The sequence below is a fragment of the Artemia franciscana genome, chromosome 4 (genome assembly GCF_032884065.1).
Source record: "Artemia franciscana chromosome 4, ASM3288406v1, whole genome shotgun sequence".
In the NCBI taxonomy this organism is placed as follows: Eukaryota; Metazoa; Arthropoda; class Branchiopoda; order Anostraca; family Artemiidae; genus Artemia; species Artemia franciscana.
Window position 1 is genome coordinate 20,126,455 of NC_088866.1, and position 26,180 is coordinate 20,152,634.

Genomic DNA, 26,180 nt, shown 5'->3' on the forward strand with positions numbered 1-26,180 from the left:
ATTTCTTTGTATAAGGTTTTCGACCATGCTGCTTCCAATGATAAGCTTTTCATGTTGATCGGACACCATTTTTGAGGGGTTTTAGACGTCTTTTCAAAATCACCATAAATTTCTTTATCGCAATAAACTTTCACTTTCAAGACAAACCGAAATAATAGTTGCCACTCCTGAGTCAGTGTCGGATGGTAATTTTTTTTACTAGGCACTTTTTTTCAAAACGTATTTTGAACTTTTGGTTAAATTTAATTTCCATTCAAATGAGAAATTAAACATCTTACTTTCAGTTGAAAAATATTTTTATTTTTTTTTGTAATTTCTAATCGTCAGCGATCTAGGGGAGATAAGACACCTCTAGAGAATACTGCAGACAACCCTGACAATTATGAAAAGCTTCCAGTTTAGATTAGATTTTGGTTAAGTTTAATTTCCGTTCAAATGAGCAATTAAACATCTCTCTGATGTTCTGGGCATTCACTAGCCCTGGTGGGAAAAAAAGAAAAAAAAACGGGACAGATCAGTGCTACCCATGCAAAATAGTCGTTTTCCTTGTTGTTCTAGGAGGGTGACTGTAATTTCCCTATTCCAGGTTATCAAAAATGCTGATTCCAATGGTACAATGGTACAATTTTTGCCGTTTTCAAGGGGTTTTAAGTTTTTTTTTTGTTTTATAAATTTCTTTTCACAATAAACTTTTACTTATTATTTACAATCCGAAATAACATTTACCATTGGAAAATATTTTTCAGATGGCGATCTTTTTCACTTGGTAGTTTTTCTCTAAATGTGTTTCCGATTGTCTATGACCATGAGGGGGAAGTCGGGGATGAGGAACGGAAATCTCCTATACGAAATATATTCTGCTTATTTTGGGGTTTACTGTTACTCTTTACTCTCATGATAACAGTTTATATGGATGTTTTGGCATTAAAATCCACCCTTTGAGGCATCTGCCCCCCTCCATCCCTACAAAGCATCCAGAGAACCCAACTGTAAAAATTTTATGCTCCCGTCTACAAGTATTTAGAATTATTTATTTTTTGCCAAAAAAAAGGTTATGGATGTCTATTGTGTGTTGTTCTTTTTTGTTTCCTTTATGGATGATCGTATCAAAACAAGGATCCTAGAAGATCGGGAAATAGGCTCATTCGAACAAAAGTTAAAAGCTTAAGTGCCGCTTTAAGTGACCAAACAGAAAGGAGGACAGCTAGACCTTTCTCGTGTTCCTTTCCCCTCCCAAAACGTCCAAACGAAAAAGTGAGATCGCCATTTGTTTCATCATAGTTGAAAGGTCCAATAAATATAAGCATGTTTTACCTTGAGTGTCCAAAAATAAAAAGAGCGTTTAGGTGAAATGGCGCTCGGGGCAGCTACCCCCTCTTTGAATGGCTCTGCTCTGATGCATGCTAGAAGCCTAATAATCTGAAGATAGATGAGCACAAATTCCAAATTAATCGGTATCATAAAATTGTTGAACGTCTGCATTATATACATTTTATCTCTACCATTGACGCTTTTTTAGCAAACGCTACCTACTTTATAGCAAGAATTATTTTATCCTGCAAAGCGTAGGCGCGGTCAGATAGAAAAAAGACTTGCAAGGTTCTCTAGATACTGGCTGATGAAAACCGATAGGTTAGGTACATTTTTTTTTTTTGGGGGGGGACTAGACAGGTGGTAAAACTTTGATAAACCCAGTATGCTAGTTCTGATTTGGATTATTGTTTTCATACTTTTTTACCAAATGATTCTGGAATAATCGGAAAATATATTCATAATTGTTTTCTTTCATGAATGAATCCTCCTTATAAAAATCTGCATATATACCCCCTGTAATAATGATTTAGTAATATTGTAGGCTACCCAAGAAGATCTAGGACCCTATAGACAGAGCTTGGGGTCTAGAATATGCCTAGTATAGTATTATTAGAAAACAGTGGCTCCCTAAAGGATACATTTCGGTATTATATCCACAATTATGGCTATTGAGAAAGAATCAAGAAATCAGAAAACAATTCTTATGGGTAATGTTTAGCCTATAATAACAGACTATTCAGGTAGGTAAGAAACAAATTTACCTTTTAAGTCAGAATTGCATTCTGAATCTAAATTTAGCATTCATTTGTGTCAGAAATGGGCTCTCCCTATGCAAACTGTGTTAAATATGATTATTCTGCATATTATAAAGTAAGAATTGTTTTCTTAACATTTCCTTATGGGAAGGAGCTTATATAGGCCTAGCCTATACCTTAATTTGGATTCAAGATGCAATTCTGACTATAGAGGTAAGTTTTTACTGAAGAGGTAAGTTCTGGCATATGAAATTCTGTTAGACAGCAACCAGAGGGTGAGGACATTAGTGTTGTGTTAGTCCAAATTCTGACTACTCATTATAATCTTATGACACTAACTTGGCATTCAGCTGAGAGAGACTGAAACCAGAGTTTTGCTTGGAATCCCAATAGGCCTACTTAGTGCTTGAGCCAAACACAAAGTTCCATCTGAATAATCTGTTAATATAAACATTGCCCCTTTCTTACTTTGTGATATGCCGGAAAATTTTAGTTAACACATTTTAAGGATTCTTCCACTACAGGCCTACTTTATCTGCAACACAGGCCTCCTTTATGTACAAATAAAGAAAACTGATATCATTTTCAACAGGTGTCTGGCTATTTTTGAGAATTCAGTAAATATGTCATTCTAATAATTTCACTAGAATGGGAGTGAATAGATCACTTGATGTCTCCTCTATGCTCTTTTGTAATTCAATAATCACCCTTTCTGGGGGAAATTATATTTTGAGCCCTTAATCTTAGAATACAATTGCTTCCTAAAAGTTGCATTATTACTATCTATTTGTAAACTTTACAACTTTGACTTATGCCTGCAAAAAATCAAGGAGTTGAGGTACCAAATATTATTTTGGTGCTTAACTGTTAACTAGTAGCCTACACACACAAGAATGTGGATCTATAAAATCAGACAATAAGCAGTTTATTGCTATTTGTATGCACAGACAATTAGCTTCAGCTCAGTGGAAAGCTATATTGTAATAAATATTTAGTTGGTATTTTGGTTAGGTTATATTTTGCATGCAACCCTGTGCAAATATATAGCCCAAACTATGTATATCCTATACATCTCCCAATCATCTCAGTTATTTCAACCCCATGCATGTAGATCCAAATTCTCAAGTGTGTACTGGCTAATAGATAGGTACAGTTTTTTTTATCAGTGCATTGACTAAATATAAGAGGAATACAAAAATGGAAGAATTACCATAAATTACTGTTTGGAGCAAATGTAAAGATTTCCCTTCCTTGTAATGCTCTATGATGACTTCTATAGGTTGTTTCATAAAGTTGCTTGCTATATTTGGGTTGATGAGTCAAGAGCTTCATGATTGTACTCCTGCTGTAGTCATTCTTTGTCAGGATTTTGCTTGAATGCACCCACCAAATCAGCAGCCACTGTATCTTCAGAGAGTTGATTCCACAAGTTTGTTACTTCCTGGCTAAAGAAATGGCTTATTTATTGGATTGAAGAGTATTTGTTGAAGATTTTTTTTTGTAATGCTCTCTAATTACAAAATGTTCTTTTGAGATGTGTCTTTTGATCTTTCTGAGAGATTGGAGGGAAGACAACTATACAGGTTTTATATGGGTGCTGAACTTAAGTTGATGATCAACAACAACTCCAAGATTTCTTTCTTGAAAAACTACTACAGTAAGGGGGTTACCTTGGAGATGGTACTGCTGATCTAGATTGTGATTGGCAAAGTGGATTAACTGGCATTTATCAGCATTGAAAGAGAGGAGCCATGTATCAGCCCATGTCCCAAGAATAAGAATGTTAAGATCCTTTTGGATAAATTGCAGGTCAGAGGATGTAGCTACTTTACCAAAAAGTTTTGAATCATCATCATAAAGAGTGAAGAGGTTTGAGAGAAGGTTGGGTACATCATTTATATTAAAGTTGAAGAGACTTGGTCCAAGAAATGGTCCCATAGGGAATGCTGCTTAAAACAGTTGTAGATGAGGAGAAATGACAGCAATGAACTCTTAAGGGTAATTAACTCTTACAAGTTGCATTCTTTCTGAAAGAAAACTCTGTATCCACTGGAAAATAACCTCATCAACAGCTTCTGCTTTTGTTTGGTGGTGAGGAATTTTATCCAACAATGATATGACATACTCATATGCCTGTAGTAGGTTAGTTATCAATGATCCTATATATCCAAAGCCACATTGAGGGGAAGTGAGTATGTTGTTAGTTTCAAAGTGCTGAATTACAGCTTTGCTGATATATCTTTTGGGCACCTTTATAATTGCAATGTGGTTGGGACAGTCATTTTTGACATGATGGGGCTTTTTTTGTGGATTGGTGTGATATAGGATGTTTTCCAATCTGATGGTAGTTCTCCATTTTGTTGGTACAGCTGGAACAGTCTACACAGGGGAGAACTGAGAACATTTCAGCAATCCTTAAGAAGACTTGGATGCATTTCATTTGCTCATTTCTGATTTTTGTCATTCCTCATTTGGGTTTGTTAACACCAAGCTTATCAAGGCTAGTTAAGACCATTTCCTCAGTAACTGACAATTCTGGTATTGGATCAGGTATTAAATCTGCAGGGAAAGTTAGACAAGATCAGATGGTGAAAGCAGAACTAAACTGGGTATTCAATACACTAGCCTTGTCTACTGAGGATGAGTGGGTTAATCTGTAATGTTTGTGGTCAGAAATGGTTAGGATTCTTAGCAGAAACATGTCTCTAAAAGGATACGGGGTTTACCTTAATATATGTGGCAAGCTGCTCTTCATTTTCAGATTTCAGTTTTCTAATTGCATTTTGGGCAAGGTTCTAAGCCCTTGTATACCTCTGCCAATTTCCCTGTGTTTTCTTGTTTTGTACCTTTTTATTCTTTATGTATCCTTTGTGAGGAATGGAATTGGAAAAATATATGGGAGGGTCGATGGGAAGAATTTTTATTTAAGTTCCCAATTTTTGATTTCAATGAAGATGCAAAAAAAATTTTAGGCTGGAAAAAAAGAAAATTGGATGTGAGGAGGAATAAAAAAAGAAAAAGAGGAATAGTTAAATATATTTTGAATGAGAAATAACAGAAGTGATCTAAGCAGTGCAGGTTACCAGTGAGTGTACTATCATCACTATCTAGTTTGCTGCTAAACAAGAAGCCCCAATGGATTTTTTTCTTGTCAGTTATTCAGAGATAATAGAAATATATGTCAAACATAAAATCTTGTAACATTATGAATAATAATAACAAACATTTTTATCAAAAGAAATTTCCCTCTCCTCCTTTTGTTAAAGAAACATTAACACTATTGCCTACAAGTATTACAAATATAAGGTGAAAGTTTTGATGAAAAATATTCATAACAAAGGTGTACACAGGTCTGACTGTTTGAGGAGTCAGTTTTTAGGGGGAAGATTCTGTCTTGGGGGATAAAAACATGGAAGTGGTCTGTTAAAGTAATATTTTAAGTTTACCTGGTAGGGGGCAGCAAGGGAGCTTTGAAACATCCTTGGCAGTATTTTCCTCCTCCCCCCCTACCTGTCCATAGGCAATACACATATATATAAATTTAACTTTCATACCCAATTGTTTCTGAACATACCAAATATATCAGTTAAAAATCAATAGAAAATCTCAGGTTTTGTTAACAAAATATTTTGAATTTACAGTACAATGGCATCTGAAAAAGACGTACTTGACACTTCTACAGGTAAACCACTGGTTGCTGCAGATCAAAATGGGCAAAATGCAGTAGAGGATTTTGTGGATCCATGGAATGTTCATACCTCATCTATGAAAGGAGTTGACTATGACAAGCTCATAAGTAAGTTAATATTAATTTTAAATGTTTTCTTCAAGTGTAACAATTGCCCAACAAGGAATGCCCTATCATGGAATGGGAAGGACTATCAACCTTTACCTTAAAGTACCAAGGGCATCAAGATAGAACATTTTTTTGTTGCTTTGGAACAAATTATAGGACTATTTTATCTGAAAGCTCTGATGTTCGTATTTTTATTTTGGCTGTTTCAGACTTATGTAGTTTTCAGGGTAGTATCCCATTTCCATCTGTATTGCCACATTACATTCTGAGAATAAATAAGCAAAAATAACTGGTTAAATTTACAACACTGTTCATCTGTGATAATTCAAACATCAACAATCTGTTGATTCTGTGAAACAGGTAAACCTTCAAAGGAAAGCCACACCTTCCTAAGCTGTTTGGTGCCACATGTTTTTAGCTTGTTTATGTTGATTTTTTTGCAACGTTTTTTATTTATTTATTTGGCTCCACTACTACCAAAAACTAGATACCTGAATTTAGAGATCTTCTTTATTAATCCCAATTTTTTATTTTTTTTTTCTAATGTTTCAAGACACTCATAGCTGTATAAGTTTTTTCATAGAAAAGGAAGGGGGTTTCACTGTCCTTGGTGCTTTAACATTAGTTAAAATAAGAATCGTTTTCTATTGAATGGACTAAGAGATTCTTTCAGACAGTTTGTGGTAACAGACTGTAAGTAAAAATAAGCTATAAAACATAGTTCAACTAATGTAAATTAAGAAAAATAAAAGAAGATGGAAGATCAATCTAAGTATACAATAAAGTAAAACCTGTTAAATTCTGAGCTTAAGGGGCATATCCACAATTTTCCTTCAGGGTGATAGAGTAAAAGAAAAAAAAATATATAAGACACATCAAAAATTTATTTATATGCACTTGTGTTCCCTTTCAACTAGCTGGCCCAAAATTTTTGGGGGAAGGGGGGGGTGTGTGTTCAAACCTGTAAGATTTGGTTAGACTTGAATAGGCTAAGAGATTCTTTCATGATGCTGATCTACTAAGTAAATCACTAGATTTTAAATACATTTCTACAACCAAGCCTGAAAGAATAAAAAAAAAAAAAATAAAATAATAATCCAAGCAGAGTGGTTCCTCTTTGTTACCCCATGCTTGAAAAATTTTTATATATTTCAACTAGTTTTTAGTCTCAGGCCATATATGATAGCTTTTCAAAAGCAAAAACAAATTCTGCAAAATCGTATATAATTATCAACAATACTCGGAGTGAGTAAGAACTTGCGGAGGTGGGGGATGGGATGGGTTGGCCTTCCTAAATTCTTAGGATTTTTAAAACACTTGCATATGCATCACATATGCAGGGGAATTCCTATAATACTGGTTACTACGACCTCCAGAGAATTGGGAGCAACTATAAGTCTAAAAACTAGAGGTGGAGAGTCATTTACTTAATGGGCATCTGCCAAGTGGTGTCAATTCATGAAAATTCATCAGTGGGTGGGGTAGTTTTTTTTTGTTATTATACACAAAAGTTATTCTTTTAAAATCTATGGAAGGAGACAAAAAATCTAGGGGGTACAGGCTCCACCATGCCCTCTGGTGCCACTGGATCTGCAAGGACTGGTACAAAATTATGTTTCCGAATCTCTAATTTTAAGACTAGAAAACGACATCAGCTATTCTTTAAATTGTTTATCTTTCAGGGGGATCTTTCCCATACCCTGTGTGGTTTAACACCAGAGGCCTTTCTGGTTTAAAAAAAATTAATTCATGTGTGGCCAATTACAGTTGCTGAGTGTCGGAAAGTAAACGTAAAAATGGACATAGCCAGAATGCACAGTTCATTTCAATATAAAAAGCAAGTAACTTGATAAAAAAATTGCCCCTTAGAGGAGCCTTAGGATGGTTTTCCCCACACCCCTCATTGCACTTTCTGTCTGAAGGGCCAAGAAACGGAGATCAGCACCGCCGGTATGGGCTGTAAAGTCCGTATTTTTTGTTTTTTGTCTCCTCTCTACATCTTCATTAATATGTTGTAGTTTTTCAGTTACCGTGTAGTTGTAGTTTTTCAATTGTAATTGTAGTTATTAGGAAAGCAATGCCATCCTTTTTTGGCTGCTTTCCTTCAAATCTTTAGATCAAGTTAAAAATCCTAAATAAAATCTCAAATGCGTTTGCCAAATTTGCATTTCATGCTCAGCTACATCGCTATTCTTATAACACATTGTTTATAATTATTTGTTGAAAAATTTATCATGTCAATTATTCTTTCCTTTTACACAAATGGTCTATTCTTTTCACACTTATTCATGGACATTTCTTGAGATTTTCATTTCAAGTTTCAAATTCCCCTGTCAAATTTTTCTCATACTAGTCTCAGATCCTTTTACTAGGTATATAGATATATGTGTATATTTCTGACTCTGGTACTTCACCATTACTTACTTTATATTATTTGTAAATTATAGGTCTAATAATTTATAAATTCTTTGTCAGTTATTCTTTCCTTTTATGACAATAATGTCATCTTTTTCGACAATATTTCATGAAATTTTTATTTCAAGTCTCAAATTTTCCTTCCTAAATCAAATCTCAAATCCATTGACTATATTTGTATTTCCACCTCTAGTGCTTCACTATTATTTATAATATATCTTTCTATATACTCTCTTTAAGTGAGCGATAATTGTGCTTGTATTTACCTATGCATTTTTTCTCGAGAACGACTCCACATTTTTTATTTTTTTAAATTTGCACACTGGCATTTTCTGGCTTGAAAATGCGATCTAGATAGGTCGTGAGCATAAGAAAATTTGTTTAAAGAAGATAAAGATCCTTCTGAGCCATTGCTGGCACATAGGGTGTCGTGTCGACGTTTCAGTTGCTGAGTGTTTTTTACAGGGGCCAGTAGTAAGCTTTTTTGCCCAACCCTGCTGCAGCGGGGATCGAACCTGGTTATTCCGTATTGCCAAGAAGAGCATCAATCCACTGGGCTACAACAGGTTGAAAAGTCGTTTAGACCCTTAATTTTTTTTTTGTGTGAAAGACGGTCACGTTGTATACTTTTCTCTTCGAGAGTGAGGATTTTCAGGACAAATTTCTACGGAGTAGGGAGTTTCCAGCTTGATTTGAAAGAGTAAAAAATTCAAGTCTTTATCAAATGAAAATGTGCTAAGAAATATTTTTCAGGCGGAATATTCCGCAAGAAATTTTCTGGAGGGGAATTTTCAGCGAGAATAAAATTGTCCGGGAGGAATTCTCCTGAGGAGGGGGGTATTTTACGTGAGAGGAACTTAGCATGGAGGGATTTTTCGGGGGAGGAAATTTTTCATGGAGCCTGATTTCCTGGCATTGCTTACAAAAAACTGTCAGAAATTACATAAAAAAAGGTTTTTCAACAGAATATAAGGAGCAACATTAAAACTTAAAAAGAACAGAAATTATTACGTATTTGAGGGGTTTGCTCCCTTCTCAACACCTAGCTCTTCACGCTAAAGTATGACTATTTGTCCTAATCCCTTAAGAACGACTTCAGAAACACAAAGGCCATTTAATTCGAATAAGATGAAGTTTTTTTTAAGTAAAAAAAAACTTTAGCGTGAAGAGCGAGGTATTTAGGATGGTGCAGCGCCACTCATATTCTTGATAGTTTCTGGTTCTTTTTAAGTTTTAGTGTTGTTCCTTACTGTCAGTGGAAAAGACGTGTTTTTTATTTAATTTACTAATAAGATTTATTATTGGGAAATAGGGGAACGCTTGATTCTAGATAGCTGCGAAAAGGCTAAGAGTATTGAGGAGAAACTTCAGGGCATGTTGAACTAAATCAAAAGACACTACATGCATCCAGGCTATCAAGAAAGAGTATCTGCAACTTTATGGGAACAGCTAAGGGTGTTAACTTTCAACTTTTGAAGCTACTACTACTGCGACTGCGAATACTTGTGACTGCGACTACTTGCCTCTCTGACTACCTGTAACTGTGACTGCGAATGCTACTTCGACCGCTTTGACCTTCGATACGATTAATTGCAATAGTAAATACCTGCGACTGCGACTGTTTGCAATTGTAACTGCTTGTTTTGGCAGCTAAGAATACTTGTAACTGTGAATATGACTACTTGTGGCCATCACTATTTGTGACTGTGACTACTCACGACTGCTTATCACTGCGACTACTTAAGACTGCGATGAGAACTCCTTGGTATAGAGACTGTTTGCGACCGCATATTCTTTTTTGTTTTTAGCTTTAGAGCTTTCCTTTTGCCTCTGATTTCCTCTATTTTAAACTTTTAGCTCTATTCTTTTCCTGCTTTTTTTGCCAATATCTTGCCCCCTTCTTTCTGAGCCTCTATCTGCTTCAGCGTCTTTAGATTTTGGTTTTTCTTAGTTATCATTTAGCTTCTAACACAAAAATGGTAATAGTTACTACGGTCCAGCGGCTGCAGGATCTCCTCTAGAGATGGGGATTGAAGTTCCAGTCGTTCTGTAGTAATATCTGTTATTCCTTAGAGGTTTTTTTCTGTTTCCCTTTTTTCTATTTGGTGTATTGAGCTGTTTCTCTGCCTTTTCGCAGATTTCTGGTTCTTTGTTCTTTTCTTAGAGAATTTGACCTTCCTTTGGTCGGATATGCACTATAAGAATTGCTTGAAACCAATTTTATGCTATCTTGACTCTCAAATGACATCTCATCTTCGTAATCAGCTTATGTGCCAATCTTTAGTTTCTTCTTTTTTGCCCTTTGAGGTCCTGAGATGGTAGAAAACTTAACACACCGCATATATTTCTTTAGCCCATGACACTGTTTATAAATGACATAGAAGTTTTTCCTGGCTGATTATATTGGGGGGTAATAGGGTTCCTAATGCTTTTGTAAGCCTATATGACCCATAGTAACCCAAAATTAATTGTTTAGAAAACATATCGGGTCGAAAGTCGCTTTTTTTTGCATGGAAAGCCCTGATGCGTCATCTTTTTTTTTCAATCCGCTGCTAGTAGGGCACTGGAATGTCAGAGAGTTGTCTTTACTTTCATTCCTCTGGTTTGAACACCAAGGGAAATTGATTTTTTTTTTACGTAAGAAGCACTGATGTGTCATATTTTTTTTTTTGCTCCGCTGCTAGTGGGGCGCTGAAGCATCATAGATAACTGTTTAATGGCTTAAGATTTGCGTTTATCTCAAGAAATGGCATTACACCTAGTAAAAATAAAGTGTTTGAACCTTTTCATGAGCAAGGTCATACGCCCTTGTGTATTCTTAAGTAATTGATTATCATATTCCCTGAGATTGTCCGCATGATCTAAGGTGGATCTCATCTTACCTTCCCTTTGCAAATCCTTAAAATTATAATTTATGAAATTGTACTATAAAGATGCAACCTACTCTGTTTTTTTTTCTTTTTTAGGTTCACAACTGAAATTTTAGATAGTCTGTTTGGAGTTTTAAACAACATCATATCTGTTCCCGTGCATTGTGATGCGTCACCATTTGTATTGCCTCCCATTACTGAAAACGTTCTGACCCCTCTACAAGAAGGAATACTCTGCTTCATAGACTGCATACAGGTACTTTTCTTTTTATCGTTTTTTAAAGCTTTTATTGTATTTAAAAAAAAATTCGTATCATATGTGTGCAAATGTTAAGGGCACATGTACAACCCTTACAGAAGAGGCAATAAACAGGCTTTAGTGAAGGGAATAAGCGTCGAAAAGTAAGGGATACGAATCTTATATTTTCCCAACCTCTTTGGTTGAAAACCATATAAAAAAAAAATAATACCTGGTTTTAAATATAACGTCTTTAAATCTTTTCGATGCACAATCTTTGCTTGGAATATTTGCCGCCCTGAATTTCTCAATAAATTGAAGTAGTTACATAAACTGTTGTTTTTAGTTTTGGTAAGGACTTCCATATTGCTGGGGGAAATTAGCTCAAGGGTACTCAAAATTATACCTAGATGGATGAAGAATAGCCAAAAACAAATGGAATGCCAAAATCTTAATAATTTAACTAAAATCTATTAGCAAATACCATCTATACTATACTAGCGAATCTATACTAGCGAAACAGCTGATCTATACCAGTGAAGCTGATCTTTCGTTTAAAAACGATTCCCAAGTAAAATCTTTTGAGAATCTTTGCTGATAGTATTTATGTTCTTATGAAAAAGATTAGACTTTTGTGTTTTTTATGGACCTTAGTCAATAAAGGAGAAACAAGAATAAAAGGTTTTTAAAGTTGTAATTTAAAAAAATTATAAATTTGTGGCAAAACCGCGAATGCCCTTCTGTTTTTTATGTGTTCAAACTACGTCATTACGGTTGCATTTTTTCTAGTCGTGTGCTATCACTCTAGAGCAGTTTATATCTGGTAATTAGGAACATTGACATATCAATTAGTTAATTAGTTATAACTGATTCGTTATTTAGTTGTGTCAGTGTATATATTTTTAAGTCATCTTAAAGTTTGACTTGGGATCCTCAACAAACTTTGAAAGATTTGTCTCGTGTTTTTGTTCTTGGCAATACTTGACGGTCCAAGGGCTTTTTCTGTAAGAAACAAAACAAGTCTGCAAAAAACAAGCGATTCATTGAAGGGTTTGAGGGGAAGTAATACATCCCATGTTTCTATTCTTCACTTTCTGTTCTGTTTCTATTCTTTTCTTTTCAATTCTGTTATCTAATTTCTATTCTATTCAATTCTTCTTTTCAATGCTATCAGCAAAATAAGATAGGGATTACTTTGGCATTCTACCAAGATGCAGATACGATCCCCAAATTTGAAGCTAAACCGATGTATTCCATTACATTTCTATTCTTTTTTCTACTCTCCTATTCGGTAATTTATTTTCAAGTTCCGCATCATTGTTCACATAATTTCTATTCGTTTAGGTATTGTTTTTTGATTGGTTGGTAAATCAATATAAAAAATCGATACAAATAAGCATAATAAATGAGCCGATACAAGTATTTAAAAACTTTCTAATTAAGAGCTTTAAATCCTTTATAATAAAATTGGCTATTGCCACTATCTAGAAAACGTCGATTTAAGGATCCTCAGTAGCTCACATCCCCCAGATATCCATCACTTCCAAGGATCGCGATATCCCCATCATTTCCAGCATTAAAAAGTCTCCCCATCCATCCCTCAAAATACCGTTTAGTGGGCAAATTCTAATCTGTTTGGATATTTAGTCTGTAAAAATGAACCGTTATTAAAGATTGCCTATCCAGTGGAGTTGACAATTTATATTTTTGTTATGGCAGAAATATAATGACAATATGACATGTAATGATAGTAATGTTAATATGACAGTAATGATAGCTGACCGCATATAGATATTAGTTATTTAATTCTATGCCTAATTTCTAGGCCAGTTCATGACACTGAAAATTTCACAATAAAAATATATTAATGCTCTTTCCAGTCTCAGCATTATTGGCAATAGGAACTCTTTAGATTTTTTTTTTTTGGGGGGGGGGGGGGGGGGGTAAACAATTCTAGTTGTTTACCTTTGACAGAAATCAACATCGCAACCGTGTCACTTTATTTTAGATTTTTAGTGTTGTCCTGTTTTATTAAATCGGGCAGGTACGAAAGTCGGTTTAATAATTTAGTTTGAGATCTTGCCACTGTACCATATATATTTTATAGGTTCAATAGTTTAAACAGAATTTTATCATTGAGCATCAGCTATTAAGAGAGAGGTCAATGGATCCTATTTTTTTTGGGGGGGGGGAAGAGTTGTACCTCATTATCATTGTAATGAAAAGTCAACTTAACTGAAAAGAACAGTGTTGGATAGGGTCAAATCTACCGTTAAATACAGGAAAATACTGTTTAATTTATTAGTAAATACATCGAATGTATCCCTCTTCTCAAAGCATTGTTATAACTATGTTAAAGTTCATTGTATGTAGTGGGAGATGGAAAGATATTGGGAGTTGTCTAAAACAAGTAAAAGAGATAAAATAATTAAATCAAGAACATGCTTATTCGAATGAATAATGACAAGCCTCCTCACCCCATCAATCTTCCCTCAAGTTTAATGTATTTCGCCAATGCTTCAAGAATGAATTCCATAACACAAGAGCAATAATACTTTTGAGTCGTCCTAGCCGAGTGTTTGACAGGACTTGAAATCCTTTGTCTTTGAAGACTCTAATGAATGTGAAGAAGAGATTCTAATTTTGTTGTTTTTCGTTATTTGGTTTTGAACGGGGATCAGTGGCATGACTGTAAGCACAACCAGTGTTGACCCAGCTTTAAATGGGTACCTGGAGAAATCTGGGGATGGTAAACAGCAGGGATATAGAAAAGCACTGGATGGCTAGCCCCAACCCCCCGTTGCTCTTCTTGGCTGAAAGATCATGAAACGGAGATCAGCTCCACCAGTAGGGACTGTAAAGTCCAATGCTGCGTTCTTTACCTTGTACCGTTAATGTGAGTAAAGGATAGTATCTCTTGAAAATATTAGATTATTTTTTTTTCTCAAGTTACAATATTGCTCTTTATTTTCATTAAAAAAAAACTTATTTTTGTATTTTGATATTTAATTATGAGAAGGTAATGCCAAGAGATGATCCTGCTGAGTCAGAAATTTAGTAATAAACGACAAATATTGTCTGACGATTGTATGGACTCCCATATAGATTGGACGAGTAGGAAATTTTTCTGGGTTATCTCTACATAGAGGTACTATTTCTTGAGGAAAAAAGCCTGTACAAAAGGGTTAAGAAATCCAGATTTCAGATATCAAAGTGGGATAAGTAACTGGTAATTGTGTTCCTTTTTTGTTTTATGGTTTTTTTTTTTTTTTTGTTTGTTTGTTGTTGTTTTTTTGGTTTTTTTTGTCGTTCTTATAAAGTGACAATCTGTTTTAATAGCACTGACTGTGGTGTAGTCCAGCCAAACGCTGATGATTCTGCTGACTGTAAAATTATATTGTTGCTCAAGGAAGATATACTGAAGAATCCTACAAGTTTTCCCCCTCACTTCTTATTATCACCAACGAAATTGCTTAACCGAGGATCTGTCCAATCGTTAGCCTTTGGTAAGTTTTCTTTAAATACAAACGTAGATCCAATCTTTTGAAACATATTTTAATTCATTACCGATACTGGGATAATATTGATGTTGAAAAATATATCGATAAAACCTTATAAACCTGTAGATCGATTGAAACACAGGGCCTTCTTTGATTAACACTTAATAATGCAAACGAGTCCATGTTCTTTTTTCATATCTTGAAAGTCTAATATGCAGTATTTACAGAAATTTTCCTTTATTAATTTTTTCTATTTTTCAGTCCAATGGTGTGATGATTCTAGTGGTCCTTTGAGTGAGGGAGGAAATCTGGTTTTGAATCTTCTAGATTTGTTTTTATATCTTAATTCGTAAACACGATTCTTTCAAAATGAATAAAATAGCTTCTTTTTGTAATACATCTATTTAGGCTAATGTAAGCAATGAGGACGATTGACCTAATTTATGAAATTAGTTAAAAAGTATGTAAAATTACAAATTTCTTATTTAGTGCCACATTGTGCAATTTTTTCCGATTGGAAAGAAAATGACAAACTAAAAAGAAAGTAATTTTTGTGCTTTCCTAATAGGGTTACCTAAGCTTTCCTAACAGGGTTAATAGGGGTTATTTAGGCTTTCGAAATTGGGGTTGTTAGGGCTATTTAGGCTTTCCCAATAGGGGTCATTAGGCTTCCCTATTAGGGAAAGCCTAATTGGCCTTTCGTAAATGGCTGTAAGGTGTTACTGACTGTAAAGCGTTAACAAGGAGAAATATTAAAAGAAAAAATTGATTTTAATTTTAATTCAATTACTTTTGAGTTTCTACGAATCTAATCTGTAAGTTTCTGTATTTTGTTTATAAGCTCTTTCCTGGGTCACAAAACAGTAAAGACTGGATGAACTTGTTGTTAGGGTTATTTAGGCTTTCCCAATAGGGGTCATTAGGCCTCCCTATTAGGGAAAGCCTAATTGGCCTTTCGTAAATGGTTGTAAGGTGTTACTGACTGTAAAGCGTTAACAAGGGGAAATATTAAAAGAAAAAAAAAAATTGATTTTAATTTTTAATTTAATTACTTTTGAGTTTCTACGAATCTAATCTGTAAGTTTCTGTATTTTGTTTAAAAGCTCTTTCCTGGGTCACAAAACAGCTAACACTGTAAGTGTAAGTGTTAGCTTACTTACAATGTAGTGTAAGTAATAAATACCAAGAGTAAAGAATAAAATGAATATTAAGTAGAGTAAATACCAATAAATATAAAGACTAAGAGTAAAATGAATACAGAGTAAAGTAAATACCAATAAATACCAAGAGTATAGAATAAAATAAATACCGAGTGCAGTAAACACCAATAGTAAAGAATAAAATAGGATTAAAGGATAAATAAAGATCGAGTAAAGGAAATTCAAATAAATGCCCATAGTAAAGAACAAAATAAAAATAGAATTCTAAAGTTTAGGCTTTTATACTTGGCTTGATTCTGGGTTTCTGTTTTCTCTCAAAATAGCATTTTCAAACTTTTGGCAAAAATAGCATTTGTTCTTTTTCATTGTTGGAACGGAAGAAACTGATGAAAATGCCGAAATTGTTGGAATGAGTTTTTTTAGTCCTTTTCCCATCTTTTAAGCTTTGTAATCCTTTCTCTGTTAGGAAAAGAGATCAGACACTTATTACTACACTAATTTTACCAATTAAACAAATTAAGTAAATTATTCTCATTGTTGTAGTAAAAAAAATGGCATTAAAAGTTTTTGTTGACATTAGCGTCAGTTTCGACTCTTGTCAGTGACCAACACTTTTTGATCAAGTTTTGTGTTGGCGCTATGATTTGGGAGAGGATTGGTTGAGATGAGGCTGGTTGTTCCTTTTCTCGAAAAGGAGCTTGATTTTCTTTTCCTATATGTTTTCTATTCTCTTCTTCTAAAAAGGACATTGGAAAAAGAAATATATAAAAACCAAAAGACACAATTTCTGGACATCGCTTTTGTCTCGAGGACAAAACCAGTTATGATCGACTGCTTAAATGTGCAGCTGAAAAAAAGTTCAGTCCTTATGTATATTTTTAGTACTGTTATAGATGGTAAGGGTTTCCACCAGTTCAAGAAAAAAATACATGGCAAGTGTAAGAAAAAAAAAACCATTGCTTGTCCACGGCAAGCGTATTTTCAAAGGGAAACCAAATATGCCACTCGCGACGCGACGCTTTTTGCATCGCTTGCGATGCCACCTTTCAGCAAATATATCCTCGTTATGTGAAACACTCATATAATCGAAAGGCTTATTTTTTTTTCTCTTGAATAATTCAAGATTCTATGTCCTCAGATTTGTGGAATCTCTCAACGCGTCTGGTGTTGCCGTCGTTGTGAACTGAGATTCGATCAGGAAACTTCTTTTTGAAAAGAGAAACGCATTTATTATTTTGGCACCGCATCTCTGTGGACCAAGGGTAACCACTGGTCCATTAAAACGGTTCTACCCTACCTTTTCACTGCTGATTGACTATGGCATATCGCATGCCAAAGGCGTTTTTTTTTTTACTTTTAGGTGCTGAACGAAGTATATCTCTAAGTTTCCTTATAAGCCATTCGTTCCATTTTTTTGTTAATCTCCCGATTTTGCTAAGTGATTAACTGAGTTTCCGAGCTCATTTTAACTTCGTCCTTTGTCGTTTAGCTTTTTCTCGTTAGATAAACATAGGAAAATCGCTCGGTATTCTTCGAAGTACAATAAACTATTTTTACAATAGGTTTAGCTTAGAGATTTTGAGCTAAACTACAGAAAAAAAAGAACTAAGCTGTATGTTGACAACTTCAAATACATCTTAAATTTTGACAGATCTATGAAGCACTTGGGTAAATGTGTACTGAAAGCTTTTTCTTAATCTCTTAAGACGTCTTCCATTTTCTCAGTGTCTCTTCTGTAGAGAACCCAGAGGACGATATTGAACCAGCATGGTTCTCCTATTCAGATGATTTTCCATTTTACTTATCAGGGGCAATAGCAGGGACACATTTCTTGTTATTGTTCTTAGGCATAGTTGAGAAAAATTGCATGCTGATATTGATACATTTAAGTTTCGAACTTTCCGCTTTCCTTCATTGCACTGGCGAAGGCATATGTGATTCTATGTGAACCCATTTTGGCACACAGAAGAATATTTTTTGCTATTTTAAAATGAAAGCCATTTTATCTTGTATGAAATAAGTTGGAAAAATCCATTACTTCACGTAAAATCTATGTTTCTTAAAGTAAATCCATGGCATTTCCGATATTCATAATAGAAGTCGAAAAATTCATGTAAGAATAGATAAGCCCACGGTGTTGGTAACCAAGTGGATGGCGCTGGTCACATATTCCTATAATAATTTTAATAATTAATCTTTTTCTGGTTCATTGGTGCTCCTTAATTCCTGTTAGTCCCACTTTCGTTCTTCATAATCTTCGGTTGAATAACTTTTATCATTGCTTCGTAAGACTAACTTTTTGTCTAAAATTGGGGAAGCCAAAATTGGATAGTTCCCCCCCCCCCCCTCCAAAAAAGGCCCTACTTTTACCAAACCTTTCTTTTTCTGAAAAGTGGGTATTTTAAAACTTGTTTGAACGGAATCATGCAAGTATTTTTAATAATTTGTATTTGTATTACAAATTATTTTTTTAGCATTTAAATGCAAATCATGCAATGATTTTCAATCGGTAGTATAGGCAAACTGAAGGTAGCGAAAGGCTCCTCCAAAGCCCAATGTGCTTTTTAGCACTTGGTTGCCTTGGAGAAATCACTTGGAGATATACAAGAATTAAAATATATCGAAAACAAATGATATGTATTATGATTTCAAGCAAATTAAAGTAGCATTAGTTTGTACGCGTGGAGTTTTAAAGTAATAATATTGATTAGGTGTCCGAAATTAGAGAGCAAATATAATTTTAAGTAAAAACACATTTTGAAACCATTTTGGTCTCAATAAGATCATTTTGGGATATGCTATTTAAAAATTCTGAGTTTTGGATTTTGTTTAAACGGTGGTAAAGGAGCAGACCCTATTTGTTATCCCGCAACACTTATGTTGGCGAAGCCAACAACGTCCGCAACGCTTCACGTTAATCAAGCAGTGTTAATCTGATTTTAATATATCTTTTAGATTGTGGGAATAGCGTCAGAATTCGTGAAGGTTTTGCTAAAATATGTTTCGAAACACTTCTTCAACTTTCCCTCAATGGTTTGGCAGACTTTAATTTCTCAAATGGTGACAGCGAGAGTCAACAAAACCATCCCAAGGGCGAAGCTGCCAACGGTGAAGATGAAACAGTAGCTAATCGACTTGCAGTAACAGCACTTTTACACCGATTCCAGGACGTACTTAAACGTTATGTGCATGATGTTAAGCTAGGTGGAACGTGCCCACTGCCAACACACAGGGTTGTTGAAGCTACTTTTGTATTGCAAGCTGTTTCTACGCTTGGACGATCCTTACAGGATGCAGAGCTTGACAAAGGTGCCAACTCTTATCTAAAATACAATTCAGGAGGTTGTTTCTCAGACTTAATTATTTTCACTGATAACGCTGATTAGAAAATTATATACAATCTACCATTTAACCTTTTGGGCTCGGAGTTTATTTTATATTACTAGAAAATAATATAAAATCTACCATTTAACCTATTGGACTCGGAGGTTATTTTATATGAATATAAAATAATATAAAATCTACCATTTAACATAATGGACTCGGAGGTTATATAAAATCTACCATTTAACCTTTTGGGCTCGGAGTTTATTTTATATTACTAGAAAATAATACAAAATCTACCATTTAACTTATTGGACTCGGAGGTTATTTTATATGAATATAAAATCTACCATTTAACCTTTTGGGTTTGGAGTTAATTTTATATTATTATAAAATAATATAAAATCTGCCATTTAACTTTTTGGGCTCGGAGGTTATCTTATATTATTATAAAATAATATAAAACCTACCATTTAATCTTTTGAGCTCGAAGATCAGGAGCTTAACTGTCATTTTGTAAATAAATTGTATCGCTTCTGTGTCATACTTGATTGTTTGCAAGAAAATATAGCCTATTAGGCTTGAAATAGGAAGCTTTGCTTTTTCAATAAAACCAAATCATTATAATATCAAGATATAATAGAAAACTAATGAAAATAAACTGAACTTTCAATAGATAATTATTCAATAGATAGATAATAATTATATAGATAGATAAGAATTTATTTCAATAGATAGATAATTCAATAGATAATTGTTAATCCCAGCCACTGAAGATTTTATTTCACAATTCTCTTTTTTTATGATTAACAAAAAAAATTATTAAAATGTATTTGGTTGTCATTAAAGAGCAGATGGAACAATACCTTTTGAAGATTTACGAATGAGTGAGGGGAGTAGTCAAACTTCTGTTTGTTCTAATTCCTTTTCGTTTTAAGTTTGACTTTAGTATTCTTTTTAATTTATACTCATTTTAGGATTTATATCTATATCAGTGTTTGTTATCTTTATGTCGGAAGTTATTTCTGTTTTAAGTTATATATTTTAATTTTGTGCGCTTTGGGTTTCATTTATTTTTGGAGTAGCTTAGCCCTCGCGTGTTTCTGTGATTTCAAAATAAAGCTAATCCAAAAAAATTCTCCCTTGTAAAATTCACCCCTCCACCCGAAAAAAATTCTCCTAGACGGAAAAGCTAAAAAAATCCCCTCAGTTCAGCATTTCCCTTCATTGGAGAATCGAGTCCATAAATCTAAATACAAGATATTGCTTATACTTAACACACAAGTATTTTTTTTTCATACGCCATGCTCTCCACGTCACGGACTAAATAAAGTTGTCCTCTACCCTAAATTTAAATGGATTATTTATTTTCGTTATATATTTTGATTATTAAGTTTCACGTGGGTTATATAATTATTTTGGTTTATTTTGGTTATATATTTAATTTGGTTACACATACAGAGTCGTAAAAACATGTGCAAAAAATTAATTTTAATACGAAAATCCCCATTGTGAATTCACCCCCACCCAGAATGCAATAAATTCCATACATATTCAGTTAGTTGATTATCACTGGCTCAATTTCCAAAAGGATCTGGAGCCTGTTTAATATACATGGCTGTTCCTCAGGAATCATTGTATTATTTTCTTGATTAAAAATATTGGGCGGATGGAAAAGAAATTTAGAAAGAAAGAATGCCCAAGAAGTTTATTCCTTTGTTGTTGTTTTCAAAATATTTAGAAATAAAAGTCTTGATTAAAATTTGGAATTTGAAATTTGAAGACTTGCGTCGGCTGAACTTTCAAAAAGACTTAAGTGGGATATGTAGATTGTTACATGTAAAATAATACCTTGAATGCGAAAACAAGTTGTCTTTGGTAATATGTGCAATTTTGTAAAATGTGGTTTTCTTCCTCCGTCACTGAAAATACGCCTGTGTTCAGTGGTGAAATGGTCCCAGGATCTCGCAGAATGTGTCATGTGTTATTCTTGGCCGCTTTCATGGCTGCCCGAGTAAAGGCAACCTATTGAGGGGTGAACCACTGCTCATGGTAGCCAAATATTTAAAAATGCTTTTTGAAATAATTCAAAATAATGAAATATTTAAAAATGCTTTCTGAAATAAAAAAAAAATGTCAAGTGCGAACAAAATCCCATTTGAAGCTTGTTCTATGATGTCAAATATCTTAATGGCAAAGTTTGTTGGGAAAATATACGTGAATTTTTTAAGACAGCCTAAAAACCATAGAAAATGCCTTCAGGTTTAAATGAAAACTGCACAATTTGAATTTGAAAAAAATGCAATTTGAAAAATGCACAATTTCGAAAAACCCATAAAATCCAGGAAAGTTACAGCCCTTCACCCTAAGAAAAAGGAAAATCAGTTTTTGCATAGTTAGCACTGATGTGTCCTGTTTTTTGTGGCTGGAGGGGGGGGGGGTCCTAGCCGTCACCGATGGATAGGCTGAATAGGGAAATAGGGAAAAACCATAAAAAACCATTCAGCTCTGAATAGAGCTGAATAGGGAAAAACCATAGAAAATGTGTACTGCCCCATTGTTGGCTACCTGACAATAAGTTTTTACCCTTAATAAGGAAGATATAAGCTTTAGTTTGTGACTGAGTAACCCTTTTCAAGGTTTCCACAAAAAAAATTCTATATAATTGGAGTGGAGTAAAAAAAAAAAAACCTAATTTTTCATAGTAATGAATGGTAGTTAAATAATAATCCTTTTCAATAACGAAAGTATAAAAGCCTAAGTATTAATAACATTCAATCAAAGAATCAGCTTTTTATGGTGATCCTAAATATGTACTTGTTTATTAGTAATTTGTGCAGTTATCAGTACACAAGGAAGTTCGTATAATTATAGAAAACACAAGGAAAACAACTTAATAAGGGGGTAATTTCGGTAAAAATGTGCCATCATTTTTTGTCCTCATTGCAAAAGTACCCATAAGCTGATATTTGAAGCCACTATAATCAGAAATGTTTCTCCTGAAAGGAATTCTGGGAATTATTGTATTTTCCCTCTGAACGGATGCGTTTTTTTTTTTTTTTTTTTTTTTTTTTTTTTTTTATTATCTTTTTTCCAGTAGTGATTGTACTGATCAAGTTGTAACTTTGAAAAATATTTAATTGTTACAGTTATCAAGTACAAACGCGTCGAATACATTGGTTTTAGTATTCAAAATTACATTAAAAATATTGAATTAAAAAAATAACTGATTTTCTTAATTTTAGTTTCAATGTTTTACATTTAACAAACTACTTTTATAATGCGTTACTTTTTATAAACATTTGAGTCTAAAGGCATTAAATATTTTGATGTTTGATAACCAAGTTCAAAACTGTTGATATTGTAAAAACTATCCGTCCAACGCTTCGGCATTGATCAACAGAACTGAATGGGGGGAGTTTATATCTTAGTTTTTGTAAGTAGGCTATTGTTTTGTGCATTTATTTGTAATTAATTATTTTTTTCATTTTTATATACTTTTACTTTAATTGACATTGTTTGACATAGTTCCATGGCCATTAGGAAAATGTTTGTCTCTAAGCTTCATTAAAAATAACAAGTTTTTTCAACTGAAAGTAAGGAGCGAGATTAAAACTTAAAGCGAGACTCAAACACTGTTCAGGCTACAGTTTTCCGGCACTTTAAAAAAAGTTACTTGTCGTTTCTAATTATTGTTCCTTTGTGCCTCATATACGTAAAAAATTTTTTCGTTTTAAGTTACTCCTTACTTTCAGTTGATTTTTTTTTTTTTTTTATTAAATTTCTGATAGTTTTTCAAATAATGCAAGGATACCTGGCTCCACCTCCTCTTTTCCCTCCCCAAAGAAATATCCTCTGGGCAATTCTATTCAGATGAAAATTTACAATTTTCAATTGCTGGGTCTATTTTACATTGACATGTAACAAGGCACTTTCAACCTTGCGGCAACGGAAATCGAACCCCATGCCCCGTCTTACCAAATACATTATCGATCCACTGTGCACCCTAGGGCTGTCTATATCTTCGACGATAAAAAGATTTCGCCGGCAAATAAAAAAAAAATTATTATGTTTTGCTCATGAATATGAATAAAAATAAAGCTGGTATAGTAAATTGCAGTGGATATTTTAGATTTAAAGAAGATTATTTATTGCTATCTGTTTATTCGTATTTGAATATTAGTGTAACTGGCTAGTAAGATTTATTAAGAATTTTAGAGTTTATAAATAGTAGGAATATAGTAATAGATTGGTATGATGACCACTATAGATAAACATGAAACTAACTAAATTAAAAAAAAATACATTGAAGATGCAGGGTTCTTATTAAGTTAACAAAATAGTTTACGTTTAATCAGGTTATGTATGAAGTGAATCTTAAACTAAGCAGCTTATTGTTAAGAGAATTCCGAATAATAAGGTTCAATCTCTGATTCAAAGGCTTAGATATCCTTCCTTAGATCATCTTAGGTCTCCGTTTCCACTTCTTCAGCTACAGTGGGAAGGTTTTGAAACTTTTGAAACTTTTTTTTTTTTTACGACGCCAGTTTTGCAGCTTTAACCTGAGAGATTGAACTTTATCCTGGAAGTTAACAATTCCAAGCTCTTGACCCTACAGTTTTAAATTAACTTATTTATATAATCTAAGATGTCAGAAAGTAAACTTTTCTTTGGATCCAAGTCTCTTTACTAAAGTATGTCACAAACTCTTGTTAGTACCTCATGATCAGAGTTCATTTAATTGCATGTGTTTTTGACCTAATAGGTTTTTTTTACTTTTACTAATAGGTCCTAAAATTATACCGTGAATGGGAGGCCCCTTGGATCAATCTCAGGTAAGATCATATTCAATTTCGGTAAAACGCTGTTTTGTATTAATAACAACAGAGACCACACTACTTTTCCATCATAAAAAAGCAAGAGATACTTAAAACTGATACTATTTGCAAATAGAAACTAGTTAAGTGAATATTTCATCTGTATGTCATGCTGCCATTTTCAAAAAAGATATCTTCTATCATGCAAAAAATATTAAGATGAATAGACCCCATTTTTTGGATGCATTTTGCCAAAGATTGTGCTTTTTGATTATCCACATCTGGCCCAACAACAGCCAGGTTTTCCTCTAACAGGATGGCAGGAGGTTGGAGTGGAGGAGTAGCACGTGCAGCTGTGTTGGTCTGGTGCTGCTGTGAGTTGTTCATAGTAGCATTTTCTCTTTAAAAATATATTTTTAAAGAAAAAAATGATAACTATCTTGCAAAAATGCGCAAAAGTACAATGACATTTTCTCCATATATATATATATATATATATATATATATATATATATATATATATATATATATATATATATATATATATATATATATATATATATATATATATACATATATATATATATATATATATATATATATATATATATATATATATATATATATATATATATATATATATATATATATATATATATATATATATATATATATATATATATATATATATATATATATATAAATGAATTACATGAATATATAATGAATTATCTGTAAATAAAGACGCTCCATTTGACCATCAAGCAGTAAGAATGTAATTAAGAAATCCGATATTTATTGGCAATCACGCTGGAATAGAGGTGGTGAGAGATAAGTAAGAAGAAGGGGCGGGGGGTGAGAGACTTGGTGGCCGTGGTACTCGCCAGGCTTACCCCTTAAATTACGGGGACAAGGTAGTCAGCCTTCAACGCTTGCCTCACTTCTCTCGTAAGGAAGCCCCAGAAGAATGGTGGTTCTATACATGTGTTTCCAGTTTAAAATTTTCTGGAGCGGAACATTACAAAAGGAAAAGATACAGTTATCAAGACTGCATCAAAAAATTTCGCAAAAGGTGCGATAAAGCAGGCACAGGAAGTGTGCAAAAGTGCCTTGAAATTTGATATTCTTGAAAGGCGCAGGGCTTCGCATCCAAGCGTAACATTTTAGGCAGATTTCCATGATCTGTTAAGTGGTTTTTTAGCACGCAAGGAGGATCCATCCTCTTTGTTATAGTTGATCCTTATGATGTACCATCTATCCCTAATGAACCAAGTACTATTGTAGCAGCTTGCTTAAACGAGTGCGTGTGGATGCTAAATTTTCTCGTTGAAAAGCAGGAAACCTCGATACAGCCATCAGGCCCTGTAGTCTGAACCCCAGTGCAAGCTAAAGTGCAACCTTCTGTTCCTGTTGTGTTGATCAATGTTCTGAGCAGCTTGAGTATTCGAAACCTAGTTAATACACGTAATTTTGAGGAAAACTTGGTTGTGCTGACTAGGTCCAGCATATTGTGGCTATAATAAACAAGATAGTAATACATCTGTTTGACGAACAATCAGCGGTTGCTGCTGTTTCCACAATACCGAACATGCTAAATATTCGAACGAAAGTAGTGAGGCACGAGTATGCCGGCATTATCAGGATGGACCAAGACAATGACCTTTCACAAATACCTATTCTTGTTAACAGTGTGAATAGCACAACTAGATTCGGTAATACGTCCGTTGTCCAGTTAAAATTTATATCAAAAGATAAATTACATCGTGGTATTAGGCACCGAATCAATATTGAATATGGTTTGTTATAAGTCACTTTGCCAGATCGAGAAGGCTTTGGTCGTTTTTCTAGAGATTGTTCTAATCTAGCTAAATGCAGCAAATGTGCCAGTAATTATAGCAACTGTAATAGGAGCTGTTCGGCGCAGTCCTTTATCTGTTGCAGCTGGGGTGGAAGTCATCGAAGCAACAGCCTGTCGTGTTCAGAGGTTAAGA

The 26,180-nt window shown here is 33.8% G+C and overlaps 1 protein-coding gene and 1 long non-coding RNA gene across 4 annotated transcripts in view; one reads left to right on the forward strand and one right to left on the reverse strand.

Annotated features, from left to right (window-relative positions):
- Positions 1-26,180, reverse strand: part of LOC136026113 (importin-5-like) — a 130,835-nt gene that overhangs the window by 15,253 nt on the left and 89,402 nt on the right. The window lies entirely within an intron of this gene.
- Positions 1,525-24,207, forward strand: LOC136026121 (uncharacterized). Of its 3 annotated transcripts, XR_010617209.1 has the most exons (6): positions 1,525-1,632; positions 5,711-5,865; positions 11,247-11,406; positions 14,728-14,894; positions 19,004-19,357; positions 24,161-24,207. It is a non-coding gene; the product is annotated as an uncharacterized LOC136026121 (long non-coding RNA). The 3 variants fall into 3 exon arrangements; XR_010617210.1 differs by lacking the exons at positions 11,247-11,406; positions 14,728-14,894; positions 19,004-19,357; positions 24,161-24,207 and adding an exon at positions 7,548-8,888; XR_010617208.1 differs by lacking the exons at positions 11,247-11,406; positions 14,728-14,894; positions 19,004-19,357; positions 24,161-24,207 and having other exon boundaries at positions 5,711-6,038.